The sequence below is a fragment of the Dipodomys merriami genome, unplaced genomic scaffold, assembly GCF_024711535.1.
Source record: "Dipodomys merriami isolate MVZ:Mamm:240054 unplaced genomic scaffold, mDipMer1.0.p SCAF_8, whole genome shotgun sequence".
NCBI classification, from domain to species: Eukaryota; Metazoa; Chordata; class Mammalia; order Rodentia; family Heteromyidae; genus Dipodomys; species Dipodomys merriami.
This window is the reverse complement of record NW_027206401.1, coordinates 5461824-5481558: the sequence shown is the minus strand read 5'-3', so window position 1 is coordinate 5481558 and position 19735 is coordinate 5461824. Positions and strand designations below refer to the sequence as shown.

Sequence of the window (19735 nt, the reverse complement as noted above, 5' to 3'; positions counted from 1 at the left end):
GTATGATGCTTCATTTCAGATTTTTACTTTTAAGTGGAAACATGGCTGTTTAAGAACTTTTTTACACATGTCCTCATCTATTGTTCAAGAATTTCTTTTTTTTTTTTTTTTTTGGGTCCGGTCGTGGGGCCTGAACTCTGGGCCTGGACGCTGTCCCTCAGCTCTTCAGCTCAAGGCTAGCGCTCCACCACTTGAGCCACAGTGCCACTTCTGGCTTTTTTCTTATGTGGTGCTGAGGAATCGAACCCAGGGCCTCGAGCATGCAAGGCAAGTGCTCTACCACTGAGCCACCTTCCCAGCCCCTTGTTCAAGAATGTCTTGTGAGCATCTATCTAGGCATAGCACTACTGGGTCAGATTTACCAATCAATATGGAAGTGTTTTCTATCACGGGCAGGTCAGGTGGAGTGAACCGATTTATATTCCCGTCTACAAGGTGGGAATCTAGTAGGTTCACATCTCTCCAGAATTTGTCCACGTTTGCTCATGCAGAGTGTGTAACGTGGTAGGTAGCCCGCTACAGATTGGATCTGCATTTACCACTGTCCTAAAGAGGATGGCCACTTTTTCAATGATTATTGGCCATGTATCTGGGTTCTGGGTGGGATAGTATCCCAACCTACTCCCAAATTTGTGTTCACCTGGGACCTCAGGATTTGGAAATAAAGTCTTTGTAGTTGGCATTAAATTCTGATGAGGTCACACTGGATTACACTGAGCCCTAAATCCCGAGACTGGTGTCCGGAGGATCATAAGAGTATACCTGACTGAGCACAGGTGGTCACAGGAAGACAGAAACAGAAGTTGGATGATGTGGCTACAAGCCACACCCTTTAGAGACCACCAGCTGCTACCAGTGGCTGGAAAAGATTCAAGGACAGCTCCTTCCCTAGCACTCCCAGAACGAGCAAGGCCCAACTGGCTGCCTTTTGAAAGAATCTCTAGCAAGTTGACGTTGCCTTTGTTGCTCTGGCTTTGCATTAGTGCTGATTTCAGGCAATCCTGTTACCTCATTCACAAAGGCTCTACCCAGCTCCTTCTGTGTTCCTTTCTGACCCACCCTCATTTTGTTGGAGAATACTTCAAGATAAATCACACTTCAGGGTTTTCTAGGAGCTAACCTAACTTAGGCCTTTGACATTTCACATACATTTTAGATTCTTTTTTTTTTCAGGTTCTAGGAAAATCTTGTCTAGGGACATGCTAAAAACCAAGGGAGCACCATGAATTATATGATGCACAAGTTATATCTGAATAAAGCCATTTTATTGTTTTTAAAAGACAAAAATCCCGTTGAGATTTTGTTTGACTTTATAGCAAAAATAGATCATTCCTTGCTGGGTGCCAGTAATCCTAGCTACTCAGGAGGCTGAGATCTGAGGATCACAGTTCAGAGCCAGTCCAGGCAGAAAAGTCTATGAGACTCTTCTTTCCAATAAACCACCAGAAAACTGGAAGTGGCGCTGTGGCTCAAGTGGTAGAGCACTAGCCTTGCGCCGAAGAGCTGAGGGACAGTGCCCAGGCCCAGAGTTCAAGCCACATAACCAACCAAAGAGAGAGAGAAAAAAGATCATTTCTGAGGAAAAATTAAATGCTTAAGATATTAAATATCAATTCATATCTATCTACCTATCTATATATATTGCCATGGATAGATCTTTAAGCATGACTTCCTTCGGTTTGTGTAATTTTCTATATAACGATCTTTACACGTCTTGTTGGGTTTATTTCTAGGTGCCCTATAATTTTTGTGCTATTGTAGACAGTGGTGGGTGGTTTTCGTTTTAGTTAAGCTTGTTGCTAATATGCCAAAATGCGATTCACTTTGATTTTTTGGTTCTTTTTGTAAATGCTGGTGATTTCTGCTTGAATTCTGCACATTGTGTATAAGAAATGTGGAAATGTGCGTCATTTTTTTCCCTTCAGTGTTTAATTCTGTTTTGAGAGGGATACATTCCCAGCTCCTCCCCACCCATATCCCGTCCCACGGGGGTCCCGCCGGGGCTTCCGGCGGGGGGGGGGGGGGGAGTCTGTGGTCTGCTTCTCCTCTCTCTGCCTGCACCAGTCTGTTCCCATACAAAGGTAAGGGAGAGGTGAATCATGGGAGTTCTGGTTCCCAGGAGGCTACAGGGTCCCTCACATGCAGGGCTGTGTGGAGGACTGACCAGCACCAGCCTGTCCCAGGCTGGAGGTGTGGAGGAGCTGCAGCAGCCTCTGCCTCAGGGGGTCAGCCTCCCTGCCCAGTGCCTTCCCCAGCCCCTCAGCCAAGCTCTGACCACTCAGCCCCGCCACACAGCTGCTAGCTCCCTCCCTGTGTCTCTCTCTGATACGTCTGTATCAGATGCATGATATATCGCTATATTTGGAGGGAGATTTCTTCTATGTACATTCTATGTATGTTCTAGCTCATGCACAATTTGCTCTGGAGGTGCAGGGGATTAGAACTCAGGGTTTGCACTTCTGGGCAGGCCCTCTACTGCTGAGCCATGCTCCCAGCACTTGCCTGGACTGTGGTCACAGCACAGCTGTCGCCCGGCTGAGACTCAGTGTTCTGGAAGTGGCAGCACTTGACGGCTGTGGAAAGCCATGCTTAGGTCAGGAGCCTGAGGCTTCAGCTCTAGGCTCCTGAGGGAGGGAAAGGGCCTCGAAGGGCGAGGAGAGCCTGGGCCAGATGCCCCGAGCACCAGCTGCACCAGTTTCAGCAAGGCCTGGGGTCGTTGGCCAGAGGGAGAAGCCATGCCCACCCACCCTCTTCTCCCCCAAGATGCCAACCCCAGAAATAGCTCTTTCCGCTAAGCACTTCTTTTTTCTTTCTCTTCATACATAGAAACAACATATTTCAATATTACTTATCCTCTATTAAGGCTCCTTCTTAAAAATGCATAAAATGAAGCACACGTAATTACAGTGAAAGCTGTTATATTAAAATTCAGCCCTATCCACTGAATTTTAATATGAAACCTACTGGGGGCCTTATCTTCCACCGCAGGGGTCCTCTTCCTCCCCCCCCCCCCTTGCAAACTTCAGTGGGACAGAGTGGAGGAGTTTGATCGCCTTCATCTAATCAGGAGTGGAATCACTTTGAGGCTGAGTGGCAGGCAGTTTGGGAAGATGCTATCTATGTCTGGTTCACACTCTCTCACTCAGGAACTCCCCTCCAGGAGTCCCAACTCTGAACCCATTTGAGTGCTATGTAACTTTGAAGCGAGAGCAAATTCCCCTATAAGTGTTTGGGGCATGCTGCATTTGGCAGGAGTCAATAGTGCTTTCGCACAGATCATATCTCAGGCAGATGGCAGATATCAAGACATTCCATCCCAGGGCTCTGACATTTCAGAACTCAGCTTTGGCGCTATGTCTGCTCTCAGGCACATACATTCCTCTTTAGCTTTCTGCTGACAGGCTGCAAATAACATTTGACAAGTTCTGTCAGGTTTTTGTGAGGAACTCTTCCTTTTGCATAATATTTTTGTGAAGGAAAAAAAACATTTCTAAATATATGTATTAATTACCGAAGAAATAGACAACTGGAAAAGAATAAGACAAAAGAAAATTGGTATAAAGAAATTGTTTAAATTGTGTGTGTGTGCCAGTACTGGACTTGAACTCAGGGCCTGGGCACTATCCCTGAGCTTTTCTTTTTCTTTTCTTTTTCTTTTTGCTCAAGGCTGGTGCTTTACCACTTGAGCCACAGCTCTTCTTCCAGCTTTTTGATGATGAATTGGAGATAAGAGTCTCACAAACTTTCCTGCTCTGGCTGGCTTCAAACCACAATCTTCAGATCTCAGCCTCCTAAGTAGTTAATGTTACAGGTATGAACTATCAGTGCTCCGCTAAGGTAGTTTTCTTTCTTCCTTCCTTCCTTTCTTTCTTTCTTTCTTTCTTTCTTTCTTTCTTTCTTTCTTTCTTTCTTTCTTTCTTTCTTTCTTTCTTTCTTTCTTTCTTTCTTTCTTTCTTTCTTTCTTTTTTTGATCCAGTCATAGGGCCTGAACTCTGGGCCTGGGTGCTGTCCCTCAGCTCTTCAGCTCAAGGCTAGCATTCTACCACTTGAGCCACAGCGCCACTTCCGGCTTTTTTTCTTTTTGCTTATGTGGTGCTGGGAAATTGAACCCAGGGCCTCATGCATGCAAGGCAAGAGCTCTATCACTGAGCCACCTTCCCAACCCCTAAGGTAGTTTTCAAAGGTACAGTTTGACCTTTTAGTTAATTTACATTGTATTTCGGTCACAGACAGGATTACGTAATAATCAGCCTCTTCCTACCAAATAAGGATATGAGGGGGAACAAACCTCACTATTTAAATTTAGAAATCTTGAATGTTTATTTCAGAAGGAACTTATATCCCTCCTAATGCTGTTTTTGCAAACTTTACTGAAACCTGAGATTTATATTCTTATTTTAAAAGGAACAACAATAAATAGAATATTTTCCCTAACATTATTCCAAGGATTTTGTAGCCAAAAGAAAAATACCATGCTTCATAAATGTGGTTGTATAGTTGTCCCTGTCATCTTTTCCCTACTTGTTCAAATGGCAGCCAGTGACTATTGATGGTCTTCAGGGTTGCTAATGGTGTAGTCTTGGTTCAGATGATTAACTTCCTCCCGTGTTTGAATGTCAACCACACAGGGTTGTTTTGTGCCAGGCACAAGCCAGGGGCTCTCCCAAACCAGCAAAACAACCACAAAATTAAACGAAACTCATAATTCTCAGTAAATCTGTTTGCATTCAGAAGCATCTAGAAATTATTTTCACTTGCAGCATGGATATTTGTTTTGAGTTTCCTGGTCTAGCGCAGTTTTTATTTTGAAGTTAATAGATAATCAGCTGCAGACATCATCCTTTGGGCCTCAAAGAAGTGTGAGTTTGAAGCTCTGCCTAGTGAACTCGGTGAAAAGAAGGAAATCTCATGCATCGACCCCGGAAGTCCTTGGCTATGGATAAAGGAATCAAGGAACTTGAGGACAGAGCAAAGGACGTGGTGATTTGAAGATGAACAAGGGTCTGGACAGAGGCAGAAAGGGTGGAAAAAAAGCTCTTGGTGATACCTTGAGGATACCTGTGGCCAGATGAAAGATTTCAGGAGCATGGGAGGAAGAGGAGGACCACAAGGTGGCAGCATTGTACAGCAAGCTTCAGGGGCTGGGCCAGGGCACGGTTGCCTGGGACCCCCCAGCCCAGGACCTCCCAGAGGCCTCAGAGTGGTCCCGAGAGGGAAAAGGCACAGCCACTCCAAGAAGGGAAAGGGACGAGAGAGAAGTCTTGCATGCCTGGGTAATGCCACTCGCCATGCTGTGACGTGACGCTGCTGCAGCTTGTGACCTGTGACGGCCGTGACCCAGTGTCAGCAACACAGAGTCAGTCCGTGGGTTGGCTTTTTTAGGTCTGAGGATGTTTCTGGGTGAATTAGCAACAAAATCAGTAGACTGAGTCAAGCAGCTTGCCCTCTATAGTGTTGGTGGGTCTCACTGAATCTGTCCACGGCCTCATTAGTGCAAACAAAGCCAAGTAGGGGAAAATCCAGTCATTGCTCAACAGCTGGGACATTGGTCTTATTCTGCCTAGGGATTCAGTACAAGCCTACGCCATCAGCCGCAGCTCTTCTGGATCTCCAGCCTGGGGCTGTGACCCAAGCGGGACTTCTCAGCCTCAGGATCCTGATCCTTATCACACGTTTCTCTCTGTCTCTGTCTCTGTCTGTCTCTCTCTGTGAGTAGTGTGTAAAGTGTTGATTTCAGGATTCTTTCTGTGTGTATTGCACACACATGCATATATTTATGTATGTATGTGTGTATGTATATACACACATATATATAAATGCACATATATATATATATATATATATATATATATATATATATATATTAGGATGGGCATAGACAATCTAGTGGTTCTGTTTCTCTGGGGAATCCAGACTAACAAAGGATCTCACAGTGACAGGATTTCGTCTAGTCTCTGGCTAGCAGATGTGGGCACAGCTTCATGGATCTTGTAAAGTCGCTAAAAATAAGTTTCTTTGAATGATATTTAAAGCCATCACATGTGTGAGAGTGGGAATCTGAGCTACTCCTAGCCCACTCGGCAGGGACAGAGGACTCTGAAGCTGTTGGAGTTCTGTGGGGTGGAGAAGACCAGGTTCCTTAGAAATGAAGCCTCAACAGCCAATGGCACTTGCCCTGCTTCTGGGGTTCTTCAGTGGCCGGATGTGGTGAGCTGAGGGCTGGGGAGGGTCTTACATTCCAGTGAGCTCTCCTGGCCCTCCCCTTCCCACACCCGCAGGTCTAGAGAGCAAAGCAAGGCTGTTTACAATAGCAACACGCACAGAAATAGCTGACTCCCCTGACGCCATGGCCCCCTTGTTCTTCCCTGACCTCCTGCAGCCATGGAGGGCATGCCCACGACAGTGTTTACCTTTCTCCCAATTAAAACCCCAGAGGTGCTTATTAGAAAGTAGCAACCAGAAAAACAGAGAATTAAAAGAGACCCACGACCCACACCAGAGATAACTACTGACATTTTCACATGCCCTCTCCGAACCCTTCGAAAGACCCACTTTCTGTGTCAGAAACTGCGATTCTTAGCTCTAACAAATTATTCAAAAGAGCCAGAAGTGGTGCTGTGGCTCAAGTGGTAGACTGCTCCCCTTTGAGCAAAAGAAGCTCAGGGGCAGCACCGAGGCCCTAAGTTCAAGGCCCAGGACCGGCAAAAAAAAAAAAGGAAAATTGCAAATAGGGGCACAGATGTGGAGATATTAGAAATTTCATGCATTCCTGTTGCTGGTGGAATGGTAAAATGGTGCCACCTTGGTGGGAAATAGGGTGTCTGTTCCTCAAAGAGTTAAACTTGGAATACCAGGAGATCTAGACACCTTACTCCTAGACACAAATATATGTGCATTGAGAGCAAGGACTTGAACAGATACTTGGACATTAATCTTTGTACAAGTTATTCACAGCAACCAAAAGGTGGACACAAATAAAATACCCACTGATGAAGAAATGGATAAGCAAAATATGAAAGCTGCCTACCATGGACTATAATTCCCTAGAAAGGAAAGAAATTTGGCACCTGCTACAACAGGAGTGAATTGTGAGGACATTTTGCTAATTGGAGCAAGCTAGTCCTAAATGGCCGACACTGTGTGATTCCACTTACACAGGCACCTGGGGTAGTGGAATGATTACCGGGTCTGGAAAGGAGGGACTAGGGAGTTAACGTTTGCTGGCCAGTTTCAGTTCCTGAACCGAATACTGGGGATGGACGGTGGTGACAGTTACACAACCATGTCAATACACAGAGTTACACAACTATGCCAATGTACATTTACACAACCATGATACCATACACATTTACATAACCATGTCAATGTGTGTGTTTACACAACCACGTCAATGCAGGAGATGCAACTGATTTAAGATGACTAGGATGATAAATTTCATGTTGGGTATATTTTCCTACCATTCAAGAACACAGAAGCTGGGTGTGGCACTCAAGCCTGTAATCCTAGCTAGTTGGGAGTGGGCATGGGGAATGAGAGTTTGAGGCCAGCTCAGCATAAATGTTCATGGCACTCCGTATCCAGCAATGACTGGGTGTGGTAGCTCACACCTGTTACCCAAGCTATGGAGAAAGCACAGTGGTTGGCATAATGGGCTGCGCCTATCACCCTCAGTGACACAGGAAAGCACAAGTAAGACTTCGGCCCAGGCTGGCCTGAGCAAAAGGTGAGACTCTTCCTTGAAAATAACCAACACAACAGGAAGGCTGGAAGGGTGGTGACAGTGGCAGGTCATCTTTCTAAGCAAGCACAGGGCCCTGAGTTCAACCTCTGGCACCACAATCCCACAACAACAACCACCCACAACAACCCACACCACCACCACCAATCCCACAACCACACAGCACCACAGGGCATGGTGGAGCCAGAGGCTGAACTTGGGGGTAAAAGGCTGCAGTAATGAAAAAGTCCGGTTGCCTGCCAGGCCCCTGCAGCAACTGTGTCCTTCTGGTGAATGCCAAATCCTCTAGAACAATTTCTGACACTTAGCAGGACTTGTTGCCTGAATGAATAAAGCAGGCTAAGGAAGCAACAGAGGAGCTCCAGCCCTGGGGCCAGGGAAGAGCCCAGGCCACTTTCTCTCTCTCTCTCTCTCTCTCTCTCTCTCTCTCTCTCTCTCTCTCTCTCTCTCTCTCTCTCTCTCCCCCTCCCTCCCTCTCTCTCTCTCCCTCCCTCTCTCCTTCCCTCCCTCCCTCCCTCCCTTCCTCCCTCCCTTCCTCCCCTCCCCACTGCCCTGCTGTGTGGTGATAAGAGAGACCCGGGTCTCTGAGCTGATCTGCTTTGTACTGTCTCTCTCTCAGGGTCACTGATTGTGAGCCCCGGTGAGAAGGCTGGAGGAGGGCGGAGCCGCCTCCTTCCTGCTTCCTTGCTGTGCATTTCATGTCCACTGTGAGCCCATGACCCTGACCTTGCTGTGCTTCCTGCAGCCAGGAGGCTTTACCCGGCTGGCTGCAGTTCCCTGTGCCATGGCCGCCTGCCGTGTGTTGTGGTTCTGGCTCATGCAGCACAAGGATCGCTGGGCCCAACTTCAGAGAGCTCAGTACCAGCCACTGCCAGGGGTACCACACAGAGGCCTGATTCTAGGCCAGACTCTCCTATTATTCTTTAAACAATGCCAAACTTGCCCTGTGTTCCTTCTGCCCCAGAATCCCCCTTTCCGGTGGCCATCTTTGGGATGTGTTGGGACTCCTCCTGCCCTTTCAATGCAGTTCACCATGGTGTATATAAAAGACACGCCCAGCTTCCCGAGGGTCAGCCTTGGCAATCTGTTATTGTCCTCAGCCCAGTTTTGATGTTGTCATTTGTAGTTCTCGCCGCTTAAGTATTTCGGAGCAAATCCCAAATATTGTGCTGCAGAAATCGCTCCCAGGATACCTCTGGAAGCTTCTCTTGAGCTAAGAAGGGCTGCTCTTTCTCTCTGAGAAGGTCATGGCCCTCAAGAGATGGTTGTCATGGCAAAGCGAGGTAGAGGCATGGAGGAGAACCCCTGGGGCTAATCACTGAGCTGGCAGCCCCCTGGCCAGCCGGCCCCCCGTGAGTCCAGGAACCCTGCCCCCCTCATTTGATGAAGGAATGTCACAGACATATTTTTCTGGCTCAACCTCATCTGATAGAACCCAAAATGAATGCCACCCACGGTGAGTCTATAGTTAAAGGGTTCATGGTGCTTCGCCTATGTTCCTAACTACTTGGAGGCTGTGATCGGGAGGATTGTAGTTCAAGGCCAGCCCAAGCAGAAAAGCTTTTGAGACCTCTTCTTAGCCCATGGTTGGCTGCACATACCTATTATTCAAGCTATGTTGGTGGTGGAGACTGGAAGGATTCTAGTCCAGTCTAAGATGCCATCTCAGTGGATAAAGCTGGATACCATGGGGTGTACCTGTCATCCCAGCTACAACTGGAAGCCTAAATAGGCAGAGCATGGCTCAGTTATATGCCTAGGCAAGAAGCAAGAACCTGGCTCAAAAATAACCAGTGAAAAAATAGGGCTGGAGGTATGGTTCAAGTGGTAGAGTGCCACCTAGCAAGGGATAGGCCTCGAGTTCAAACCCCAGTACCACATACACACACACACACACACACACACACACACACACACACACACACACACACACCTCCAAAATGGAAAAACAAAGTTGGCATAGCACTGAGCAGGAGGGAGAGAGTGCCGAGCTCCTTGAAGACAGTGGTTTAGTTTGATGGTGATGGATGACCCCTGTCAGGGATGCACATCTCCCAGTGTGACCTTCACAGAATTTGTGTTGCAGCAGATCAGCACTCGAGTGACCTCAGTGACCTCTTCCTGGTGTATCAAGACAAGGTCTCATTATGTAGCTCAGTCTGGCCTGGAACTCACGCAAGTTGGTTCAAACGCATGATCTACCTGCCTCAGCCCTGCATGTGCTGGGACTAGGGTTAGGGTCAGGCATGTCTCTCCATGCCTGGTTCACTTTCTGTATGTGTATGTGGCCTGATTCTATGTGTTTATCTCATGTGTGGTTGGAAGGAAGTTACTGGAGAAGTTACTGGATGGAAGCACTTAGAAAAGCGTGTGTCACCCAGGCTGCCCTGCACTGGTATCTGGCATTCTAAGCCCTCAGCTGAGGATATGGTACCCATACATTACCCAAGACTCTCCACGGCTTCCGCATAGCCCCTGCAGTTTACCCTCAGCCCTGGGTAGCTGGGCGGGTGTTATTACCTTGATCTGCCCAAGGAGACGCTGAGGCTGAAGTTGGAGATAAAATTCCCAAACCTGACTTTTCCTCTACCTGCCACCAAGTCCTTCTTTGTCCCCTGGGCCTGCCCAGAAAGGAGGCCGCCCTAGAAGTCTGCCTTCAGAGAAGTGGCGACCATTAGATAAAAAGTTCAAGGAGAAGCAAGAGGCAGATGAGCAGGCAGTGAAAAGGCCTGCTCCACACCACAGCCCCTTTGTGGGCAGCAGGGCCACAGTGAGGTCCCCCGGCAGCTGCTTCCAAGCCCAGGAAACCGCGTTCTCTGCTGCAGTCCTCACAAGTTCCTGTGCCCCTGCTGCAAGGAAGGAGGCATGCAGGACCAGACCGGAGTGGTGGGGCCCTCTGGCTATGCATTTGTTCAGGTCTAAAGGGAGGCATTGGCTACTACAGGTCCAAGAGCCCACCTTTCCGTTTCTTTATAGGAAAGGACCCTCAAGAGCAGATAGGTGAATGGAGGGAAACAAACAGGAGGTGGGGAAACCACAAACTAAAGGCTTTCTTTCTCTTTCTTTCTTTCTTTCCTTCCTTCCTTCCTTCCTTCCTTCTTTCTTTCTTTCTTTCTTTCTTTCTTTCTTTCTTTCTTTCTTTCTTTCTTTCTTTCTTTCTTTCTTTCTTTCTTTCTCTCTTTCACAAGTCTATGTGTGCTGTTCTGTTGTGCTTGGTTATGGGAGTGATTTGAAGCCTCAAGTATGCAAAACCTGTTGGAAAGGTTCAAAAAGGGCAGCCAAACAGGCATTTCTCTTCCAAAGAATAAGGTTGACTGCGCTGTTGCATTTTTAAAAAACTTGTTTGTCTTTGCTAATCATTTGACTCACAGTTGCAATCTCACAGTATTCCTAAATTAGTAAAAAGAACAGAAAAAATGAAAATCATCCCAAAACATTAGTCACAGGAAGTACTCGGTGATAGGACTCCCGGGCTCTTGATGAGAGGACTGTGCTTAGTCTTACCATGGCGTAGCTGTGTGATGCTGGAGGCCATGCGCCCTCTGTTGTTTTGTCTGTCAAATTAAACAGAATCTCAAGCAAGCAGTTATTATTTTGTTGTTGTTTGGACGCTCATGTTTTCCATCATTTTTTTTTTTTTTGTCGGTTGTGGGGCTTGAACTCTGGGCCTGGGCGCTGTCCCTCAGCTCTTCAGCTCAAGGCTAGCACTCTACCAATTGAGCCACAGCGCCACCACCAGTTTTCTGGTGATTCATTGGAGATAAGAGTCTCATGGACTTTCCTTACCCAGGCTGACTTTGAACTGCGATCCTCAGATCTCAGCCTTCTGAGTAGCTAGGATTACAGGCGTGAGCCACCAGCACCCAGCTTCTTCTTCATTTTTGTGATAGTGAGGTTCGGGTTCCCCACAAGGAACCTTCCTCCCTCTGCTCTGTGTCCCTGGCTTCCCAGGTGCTCCTCCAGGCATTGGAGATTTAGAGTCCTATCTTTGGTGGGGGACAAGAAAAGGAGATATCTTATAGCATAGAAGGTCACTAGAAATTGTCTATGTCCTAAGGCTGATCAGCAAGCCAAACTAATTTTTCTCTTCTATAGTATTGCATGACAAATGCCTACAAACTTAGTGATGTCAAACCAACTGCTCATTATCTCAGTATCTCTAAGGGTCAGAAGTCTGAGCACTTGGCTTTGGCAGTGCCCAGGCTACAGCGTCATCAGAGGCTGGCTTGTGTGTATGAGTCCTGCATCCTTGCCAGCTCACTCACGCTCAGGTGGCCAGCAGGCATCCTGCTTCAGGCTGCAGGGCTGGAGCTTTGGTTTCTTGCTGGAAGCTGCTCCCTGCTCCTGGCTGTGCTGGGTAGGCAGGGCTTCTCCAGGATGGCTACTTCCTAACTTCAGGGCAGCTTCCTCAAGACCAGTGAGGAAGAGTCCAGTCTGTCTGCTTGCAAGATGCTCTTATATACATGAGAGACATCCTGCCTCCTCTGCCACAGTCTACTGGTCATGCATGAGTCACAGGCCCTGCCTGACACTCAGGGCTAGGGGATCCCACCAAAGCATGAGCCTTTCCTGGGGCCACTTCTGATCTCTTCGCCAAATTTACCAAGGACCTTCTGCATGGAAGGGTAACTTGATACGTGAGTAAATGCCAACGAATTCCTATTCTGTGAGCCCTGGACTGCCACTGCCCTTCATGTTCAAGTTCCTTGTGATTTCGTCATGATAATGAGTTCATGTGGGGGTCCTTTGCCTGTTCTGGAATTCCATTCTGCAGGAAGTACAGTGATGTTCAAGTTCAGGTATTTGCTGTCATTTGGACACTTTGTTTACTGGGTGGGCTTCCCCCTGAGCCAGGAAAATCTGGAAGAAAATCTGGAAGCCTGGCTGGTGTTCGTGTGTGACAGAGCCCTGTGTTTTCTTGTTTGTTTGTTTATGGGTTCATCCCATGGAGGGACCGCCTTCCAGCAGAAAGGCACAAGGCTCTGAGTCCCAACTTCTGAGGAGTGTTTAAATCCAGTTATTACACAGATGACGGCTGGAAATCCTTGTCTGTGATTTTCATGCTTTCTGCCTTCTGTGAATCTGAGCAAACCCCAAGTCTCTCTCCTTGGATGGAACTTTCGGAGTCTGTTCTTCTTCTCTCTGACTCAGCCACAGGCACGGCCAGGGTGGGGAGGCAGGGGACTGATGGAAGGAAGGCTGCTGTGCTGAGAGGGATGGGACCAGGGAAGCCAAAACATACCCTGCTCTGCTGTCTGGAGCCATCAGGGCCATGTTACAGTGTAAAGAAACTAACACCTCCACCCCCATCAAGCAGAAGCATCTGGAAGGTTGAAGGCTAATGGCCATTTTCCAGTTGGAAGATCATCAACAAGGAGCAAGATTGCCTTTGGAGAACGTAGCCGTGCTTTATGGTACTTTTAGTAAATGTGTCTTAAATGGAAAGTTCTTGTCAATGGGTATTTCCGATTTAGACATATAGGAAACTTGCACAGGTCTCCTAGAAGGTTCTATAAACCTCACATCCTGAGTCTTCTGTCCCACATTTTGTAGATAACATGTACCCCCTAATGTGTAAGAAGACCAGACAGCCTGTTGTGTGTCAATATACAATTTATTGCATGCTAATAAGGCATCAATAAAGCTCTTTAACTTAAAATCCTCACTGAACCTCTTCCAGGAGCTTTTCAAATAAATGAACTTTATCAAAATCAGAGATAAGATGGTGTGGAAAACTGCAAACAAAAAGTGTCTTCGGAGCCAGAGGAGGTTTGCCAGCCCGCGAGCTCTCTGTGGGAACACAGCGAGTCTTCGGAGTGACATTTTATCATGCTGGAGCAGGACACTGTTTGCTCTTCGGCTTGGCTCTTGGTCCTCCAGGCTCTATGCAGCAGAGGAGGCCAGAGGAGGATGAAGGCAGGACCCAAGTAATCAGACGTGTCACGCACAGCTCCCATCTTCAGAGAGAAGTCCCGGCGACCTTGGCCAGTCTCCCAGGAAGTGTAGGGGCGGAGAGCGGGTCCACTCCGTGGCATGCATCCTTCCACCATGCTGTCAAACCCTAAACCAGTGCTGCCTCTGCTGTCTGCTTCTGCCATCCCTTCAATGAGCCCCAGAGGGGAATGCTGATAACCCAGTGTGGGAGATCCCGGGACAGGGAGATGCTGGGGAAACCTTGGAACACTTCCAGAAAGGAGCTTCCTCTGCTTCCCCCTGGTCTAAGCGGAGGCACCTGGGAAGGGAAGGGAAGGGGTGGTGCTGGTGTGGGGGAGGGGCTATATCTGGGTTTTTGTTTTTGTTTTGGATCGGGTCTCATTATGTTGCTGAGACTTGTCTCCAACTATGGGGCTCACAGGAAACCCAGCTTGCTGAATCTGAGCCCATGTTCAGGAGACAGGGGGCATGGCCCGTCCTCTCCCCCTTGACAAAGGTCAGCCTGTGTGGCGAGTCGCATCAGCTCCTGCCGTGTTATCCTGGGGACACTGCTGTGTTCTGAGGGCAGGTTAGTGGGTAGGCTTGTCATGTCTGAGGAGAGACTTCAAGTGCAAGGCCAGCGATGCCATCCTGCCACCTTGTGGATTCTGTCAATACTAAACTGAAACCTGGAGGCTGTGTGTATCACTTGCTTTCCCCACCAGGACAGGTGTTCAGTCTTGTACAGCGTCTTGCTAATCTCCTTTACACCTCTGTGAAGATTTGTGTATTGAAATGGGAGAGATTATTAGGATCCATAACTAAGAGGGTGTATTACTTCAAATATGTGTCTCTATGTGCCTGGAGCAATGACAGGCTCTGGAGAAAGATGAAAAGGGATCTGTGCCCTCTTGGAACTTCCGATTTGCAAGGCAAAAATCAGTATGTGGTATATGGAGTGTTCTGGGTAAATGAAAGAGGTTGGTGGCATTGGAAACAGAAAAAGATCTGATGAGGGAAGTGACATCGATGGGGTCGCCAAATGCTATGGAGAAAAGGAGGTGCACAAGAAGGTTGTGTAGCAGAAAATCTGCTGGGTTAGTAGTTCAGGGTTGTGAGATTTACAAACTGATTTTGATCATGTAATACTAAAAAATGTGATCATGCATCCCACGGAAGGATTTTTATTTATAAAGTGTAGCATTGTAATTTAAGACAGTGAAGGGAAGATATTAAGATAACAAAACATTAAACTGTCCCTGGTATTTTCTTTCTGCACCCATACTAGACGGTCAGGTAAGCCCTACTTTGGGTCACTGGGGTGGACCAGTGTGAGCAGGAAAGTGGAGAGAAGAGAATCCGGGCATGGTGACAGATGACATAACGTAGCTGAGGTGGAGAGAAGGAACATGAGAAAGAGAGAGACTCAGGGGGCAGAAGTACAGATTTCCAGAAGTTTGAAGAGAAAGAACTTCTCAAGGTCACTTTGAGCTTTGCACCATGGGGAAGATGGAGAATCGTTCACAGGAGAAAAGGCTGATTTCAGGAGAAGAGAATGGTTTGGTCTCGTAGAAGCTGGCTGTAAGTCCCGGTGAGATCTGTTTATCTGTCCACAGGAATCTGGACATTCAGATGTTGTCTCTGGAAGAGAAGTCTAGCGGAGATCTGGGTTATCTGAATCAAAGGTTATGTCAAACTGTAGGAGCCTGTGAAGAAGTTCAGAATAACAACAGAGATGAAAGCAGAGCCAAGGACAGATAGTTAGGATGTTGTAGCCATTGTAGTCAGAGAAACACACTCTGGGGGGGGGGGGATTGTGGGCAGGCAGTACACTGGGTCATGTTCTCTTGATCCATACATGGAAGAAATGCAGATGCTTCAGCTGTGGTCAACCCCTTGAGAAACTAAGCCCTTCAAGACACGGCTGTGTGCTCTGTTCTGGTTTCTACCAGATGCTTCCTGAGTCAGCCTCCTCCATTTCTTCCTATATCCGAACTCAGTGATGTCAGTTTGATATTGAAATTGGCATGGAGGAGGTGTCTATACCAAGAAAAGCAACAAAAATTACAAACCTTTGCTTCTCTCCCCAGAAAACTGGTTGTTAAATATTTACCAATATAAACGCCTATGTCCCGTGTAAGGGAAGAAAACTTAGCCTTGTGACTTTGCATGAACTAAGCATAGGATGTGTCCTGAGGCCAGGGCTCTGAGCTCTCCTATGGTCATGGACTTGGACAAGAGCTACAAGGTGACCAAGGATGTGGGCAAGCCAAAGCCCAGCTGACACCACAGGTGCTTCACCAAGCCACCAAGCCACCAAGCTCTACAGGATTTGATTTGGAAGATGTGCAGCTGCACCCCTAAGGAGTGACATAGCAAAGAGCTCCATGAAGTCCTGGAGGATAAATGGGTCTTCAAGCTCATCCAAAAGGGTGAGGCCAGGTGTGATGGTACTCACCTGTGATTCTGGCACGTGGAGTCTGGGACAAGAGGGTAGCCTAGGCAGTAGGGAAAGACCCTGTCCACAATATGAAGAGCAACAAATGGAACAGTGGTAATGCACATCTGCACCAGGAAGAAGCATGGGGTGCTGAGCAATGTGCCAGCTGCCATTAGAAAGGCAGACGAGAAGGACTGAGCCTCCAACACGAGCTCCAAGAAGAATAAACCCCTACAGCATGTTATGAAACGAAGAAAAGAAGAAGGAGAGGAAAAGGAGGAGAGAAGAGAATGAGAATAAAGATGAGAATAGGAGAGGGTAGGAAGGGTGGGGAGGGAAGAAGAGAAAAGAGAAGTGCATAGAATGTGTGGCCCTTGCTGTACCACAGAGCCGGAGGAGGGGCAGACTGGCCACCTGCAGAGCTAACGTTGGTACTGGTGGACACAAGGGATGAGGCCTTCATCCTGCCTCAGCACACGCCTCTACCTACCATTTAAGTGTCTGGGTAAGTGAGGTACATCACGGTAAAGTTCAATTTTGTGATGAGCCTCCCCGTTCTTCACATACTCTAATCTTGCTACAGAGTTGCTAGCCCCAATTTTTAAGTGATATTTGAGGGTTATGAAATTCTGAAGGAAAAATGAATTTTAACTCACTTAACTACCATGCAACTCAGTTATTTTGGATGGAGATCAGTAATTGAGGAGAGCAAGAAAAGGAGGATTACTGAGCATAAAAGAAGAAGAGATACATCTAAAGGTATTGAGAACCCATTTGATAGCATAATAGCAAAAAAAAGACTTCCCATATCTCAAGAAAGAAGGCCATGAACGTGGAGTAGACTTAAATCAGAGAATAATAGATTAGAGAATGTTGAGAAAATGAGAGATGTGTTGTAATTAAAACACAAAATATAGAAAATAATGAAAGAATATTGTATGCTGCAGAGGACAAGAGATAAATTACATACAATGACAAGGCTATTAGAATAACAGTAGATTTCTCAACACAAAGTTCAAATGAAGGAAGGGAATGAAAAGAACATTATTTAAGACCTGAGATGGGGCTGGGAAGGTGGCTCAGTGGTAGAGCGCTTGCCTTGCATGCATGAGGCCCTGGGTTCAATTCCTCAGTACCACGTAAGCAAAAAAGAAAAAAAACAGAAGTGGTGCTGTGGCTCAAGTAGTAGAGCACTAGCCTTGAGCTGAAGAGCTGAGGGACAGCACCCATCCCCAGAGTTCAGGCCCCATGACTGAACCCCCCCCCCAAAAAAAGACCTGAGATAAAAAAAATTGCCAATCTAGTCTAGTGTACACAGCAAAGAAGCTACTTTTCACAATCAAGGGAGAAATAAAAATCCTCCACACACAAGAAAAAGGCTAAAGGAATTCATGACTCCTAAACCAATACTACAAAAGATACTTAAAGGAATTCTATCACCAGAAGAACATCTGAAACAGGAAAATACAAGAAAGAAAAATATCCTACCACATAAGAATATTAGCAAAGTAGGAATAGGAAAGGAGCAAGTATCATAAAAGCAAAAGAAATGACAGGAAAAATGATATATCTTCAATATTAATAAGTGCTAATGGTTTAACTCCAACCAAATGGTGTTGAACAGCAGCTTGGATTAAAAAGTAAGATCCAACCATTTGTTATCTATAAGAAACATAGCTTGGGGATGGGAAGGTGGCTCAGTGGTAGAGTGCTTGCCTTGAGTGCATGAGGCCCTGGGTTCAATTCCTCAGCACCATATAAGCAGAAAAAGTTGGAAGTGGTGCTGTGGCTCAAATGGTAGAGTACTAGCCTTGAGCTGAAGAGCTGAGGGACAGCGCCCAGACCCAGAGTTCAGGCTCCACGACCAACAAAAAAAAAAACATAGCTCATAGACTGAGACAAAATTGGGCTTAGAATGAAAGGAGACAAGAACTACCAAGCCAAAAATTAAGTAGCTATACTTATATCTGATTAAAGAAACTTCAAACTAAAATCAATCAAAAGAGATAAAAATGCCACTTGATATTAATAAAGGGAATGATCTGTGAAGAAGACTCAACAGTGGTTAACATATGTGCACCAAGTAATAGTGAATTCAGGTTCATCAAATGAACACTTCTGGAGTTATGAGCTCCAACAGAAGTCCCAGAACAGCTATAGTGAGAGGCTTAATCACAAATGGACAGGCCAGCTGAACAAAAAAAATCAACAAGCACATTCCAGAACTAAGTGACACCATAGGCCTAGTGGGTTAGACAGATGTCTACAGATAACTCACCCAACAGCTGCACAATACACATTGTTCTCAGCAGCTCATGGAAACTTCTACAGAATAGATCATGTTTCATGACATCAAATGCAAGAAAATCGAAATAACTCCCTGTGTCTTATCAGACCATAACAGAATTAAACTGGAACTCAACAGCAAAAGATAATACAAAAATTCAAACACACAGCCACCCGGTAGCCCCGTGCTGAATGGTGGGTGGGTCACTGTCATGACAAAGGGGGTCAGTCAATGAGTTTCAAATATCTACTGAAAATGAAACACCACCATCAGAACCTTTGGGCTACAGCAAAGACAGTGCTAAGAGGAAACCGGATCACTATGAATACCTATATCAAAAAACAAAACAAAACAGAGGGCTCTCAAATTAAGAGCATACTTCTCTACCTCAAACTTCTAGTCAAACAAGAATAAGTGTAACTCAACACTTGCAGACAGAAAAAAGTAATGAATGAGGACATATTGGGTCAACTTTCTTGTCCTGACTGGAAGATTCCTTTGGGACCACTAGACCCCCGTTGTTTTAGTTATTCTGGCCACTTTGCCCCACCTGCACAGCTCTTCCCACCAAGCCCATCTACCTGGGTCTTCAGCATTGATACCTAGCCAACCAGCATGAGCTCTACAGATCTCTGTGGGACTCAGAGACCTGAGGATTCTGCCCAGGGAACCAGAACACTGCTCATGGTACCTGAGTACATGGTACCTGAGTGTGTTCTCAGGGGTTTCTGCTCTCCTAACTCAGTCTTCAGTCTGGGGAGGGGAAGTGCAGGAGGGCCAATGTACCCCAGGCAGGATATTAAACACTGATTCTGGTGAAGACCACCTTGTCCAAGAGAGACTTGACTTTCCTCTTCACTCCCATGAAGCACCTGTCTCTGTCACTGGTGACTTAGGAGCCTCCTGGCTCTCGACAATGGATTAGAGTCTGACTAGCTTCAGGCTGGTCTGCATGCCTGCTTTCTCCACCTCAATTACACCCCTGGCTGCCCACAGCCTAACTGTGCTGTTGCAATCCATTGCTTTCCTCTTTGAGCCATCCTCCTCCCTCTCCTGGGCATTGCATACTTTATCTCTGCTCTTGCAGCTGCAGACCTGCTCTGTAGAATCACGTCTCACACAGACATCGGTGGCTTTTAGGCCCAAGAACTAAACATGTGTAAACTCTGATCAAAAGTGGGTGTCATTTGCCTGCCTGCCTGCCCTGGTGCCCTGGTAGAAAGACCCTTGGGTGACAAGTGAAGAGTTTGGGGGTAGGGGATGTGATTGGAGAGCTGAGCAGGAAATCCACTGATAAATGCTTTGACATCTGATTCTAAAGCATTCCAGCTTCCTAAACCATCCCCAGTAGCTGAAT

General features: G+C 46.7%; 1 protein-coding gene across 2 annotated transcripts in view; it reads left to right on the top strand.

Annotated features, from left to right (window-relative positions):
- Mas1 (MAS1 proto-oncogene, G protein-coupled receptor) overlaps positions 1 to 19735 on the top strand; it is a 44464-nt gene that overhangs the window by 22381 nt on the left and 2348 nt on the right. The window lies entirely within an intron of this gene.